The 3,018-nt window shown below is 40.4% G+C and overlaps 1 non-coding gene across 1 annotated transcript; it reads right to left on the bottom strand.

Annotated features, from left to right (window-relative positions):
- Positions 1–614: 614 nt before the first annotated feature.
- Positions 615–721, bottom strand: LOC141635232 (small nucleolar RNA R71). The gene has a single exon (XR_012539932.1). It is a non-coding gene; the product is annotated as a small nucleolar RNA R71 (small nucleolar RNA).
- Positions 722–3,018: the final 2,297 nt, after the last annotated feature.

The raw sequence follows: 3,018 nt of genomic DNA, 5'->3' as shown, positions 1-3,018 counted from the left end.
TGTTCTAATTGTTTTCGAGTTATTTGATATTTTGCATGTCTAGGAGGTCACAAGGTGACTTGTTACCCTTTGATCACGAAATTGAAAGAACTTTGACAACCAATAGAAGACTTGCTAGGAGAGCTTTGAGAGGTATTGGTGAGGTTGTAGATATTCAACCAAATACTATTGAGTTCATCAACACTTTTGCAAGAGAACGTGAGGAGAACCCAACACAAAATCCAACACAAAATCAACCCACAATGCCTAAGTTTTCATCACATTCCGTACCCACCGAGGAGAACCTACCCAATGGTACTCCCACACCACAACATCTAACCGGAAATTTTATCGCCAAAGCCGCATTCATCCAATTAGTCGAAAGAAGCCAATTTGGGGGGATGCCTAGTGAAGACCCTCATTCTCATATGGAGACTTTTTGTGACTATTGTGATGCGATTTCTCAAACCGGTGTAACTCAAGACCAAATTCGATGGGTCTTATTTCCTTTATCTCTAATTGGCACCGCGAAACAATGGTTGAAAGGCCTTGATAAGGCTACTCTAGGAATTGATTCTTGGAAAAAGTTGGCTCTAGCTTTCTACAAAAAGTTCTATCCAACGGAAAAGACTAACATGCTAAGAGCTCAAATCACAGGCTTTAAGCAAAGGGATGAATAATCTTTGTATGAAGCTTGGGAGCTATTTAAAGGAATTTGTCGCTCATGTCCTCACCATGGACTTAGCGAGTGGTTCTTGGTACAACAATTTTGGAACGGTCTTTATGAAGATTCAAGGAACATTCTCAACATGGGATCAAATGGAATGTTCACTGAAGTTGATGACAATCAAACTTGGAACAAAATTGGGGAAATGGCGGTCCATAACTCACAATATAGTAGACCTCGCAAGGCTACTAGAGGAGGAAAGCATGAAGTGGACTCCATTACACAATTGGGTGCTCAACTTAGTGCTCACATTGATACCATCAATTTGAAGTTTGAAAAAGCTATGGCTAGACTTGAAGAAGCCTCAAAATCACCAAAGCATCATGTTAATGCCATGACGGCATCTTCATCAATCCCAAGTGGGATATGTGAGAATTGTGGAACTTTGGGACATGACCAAGATGAATGTAGGGGAACAAATGAACAAGTGAATGCTTTCCAAGCATACAAGAGTGGTACCCCTTATTCAAACTATATTACAATGAAAACACTAAATTCCATCCAAATCTCTCATACAAAACCCAAAATGTTCAAAACCCTCAACCAACATACACCCCACCTCCCATGAGAAACCAAAATCAAAGACCCTTTTACAACCAAAACCAAAGTTACCAAAATCAATGTCCATACAATCAACAAAATGACCAAGGTTTTGATGTTCAAAAAGCGGTCCTCCAAATGTAAAAGAATCAACAAGAGTTTTTCACTCAAATGCAAAAGGATAGTCAAGCAAAGGAAACCACCATCAACAACATCCTAGCTCACACCAAAATGTTGGAAACCCAATTGACTAAACTAGCATCTTCAAGCTCACAAAGACAAAAGGGGCAATTACCACCTCAAAGTAATCCCCCGCAACATGAAACGGTTAGTGCCATTCACTTGAGGAGTGTTACAAGGTATGAAGCACCGAAGAAGCAAGTTGAGGATGAAGTTGTGGAAGCTAGTGACAAAGAAGAAATTGTGCAAAACCCCAAGGATGGGGAACCATCAAAAGAAGAAATTTCAAAAAGAAATAAAGACAAGGTAAAGGAGAAGGAGCCCATTGTGATTAGACTTCCTTTTCCGAGTCGTCAAGCCAAGCCCAAATTTGATGACCAACTTGGAAAATTTATGGAAATTGTGAAGAATTTGGAAGTCTCAATTCCTTTCACGGAATTAATCAATCACGTGCCGGCCTATGCAAAATACATGAAAGACATCCTCACAAAGAAGAAGTCAATCCGGAAGCTTGAGACTATCGCCTTCACTAAGGTGAGTAGTGCAATACTTCAAGGGAGTTCACCCCCAAAACTCAAAGATCCGGGAAGCTTCTCAATACCGTGTACCATTGGCGACACCACGATCAACAAAGCCTTATGTGATCTAGGGGCTAGTGTGAGTGTTATGCCGTACTCGGTGAGTAAAAGGTTGGGGATGGGAGAGCTTAAATGCACCAATATCACACTTCAAATGGCCGATAGATCGACGAAGACACCATTAGGGATATGGGAAGATGTTCCTGTAAGAATTGGGAAAATTTTCATCCCGGTGGACTTTGTCATTGTTGACATGGAAGAAGACTCCAACATTCAAATCATTCTAGGAAGACCTTTCTTACACACCGCGGGTGCGGTGATTGACGTGAAGCATGGAGAGCTTACTCTAGAAGTGGGAGATGAGAGCATAACTTTCAATCTTTACAAGACCATGAGAGCCCCCCGTTTGCATGAACCATGTTTTATGGTTGATCATTATAGCCGGAAGGATGATAGGAAGAAGTCGGAATTCCAATGGAAGAAGAAAATTGAAAATGCTCCATTCAAAGAGCAAGTGAATTGTAACAAAGAGAGCTTGAAAAGCTCACCAAAGTCAAGTAATAAAGAGGATGGCCTCATTGGCCAAGACAAGAAAATGGGAGAGTTGTCTCCATCAACTAAAGAGATCTTTAGTGATCAAGTAGATGAAGTTTGTGGTCTTTGGGACGATGAGTTTGAAGGGTTTTTCAATCCCTATATTGGTAATGCTACCGATCAAGACCGACAACAAGGGCAAAGGTCTATTGAAGACCTTTATCATGATAATGAACAAGCTTTTGATTACTTCTTCAAGGTGTTGAGCAACATCAACAACACCTTGGACATGCCCCCATGACATCTCACTAAGGATGAGAGTTTGGTGGAGTCCTCCCTAAACCACCATTTGTAAATATTTCTAACTCCCTAACTCGCATTTTAATTCTTACATTGCATTTTTGTCATTTTTGGATTTTTATGCTTTGATCAAGATAATTATCATTTTTGAGAGAAGTGAGGGAGAGACTAATGATTCAA

Source organism: Silene latifolia, chromosome Y (assembly GCF_048544455.1).
Source record: "Silene latifolia isolate original U9 population chromosome Y, ASM4854445v1, whole genome shotgun sequence".
In the NCBI taxonomy this organism is placed as follows: Eukaryota; Viridiplantae; Streptophyta; class Magnoliopsida; order Caryophyllales; family Caryophyllaceae; genus Silene; species Silene latifolia.
This window is presented reverse-complemented; position numbering and strand designations above follow the sequence as displayed.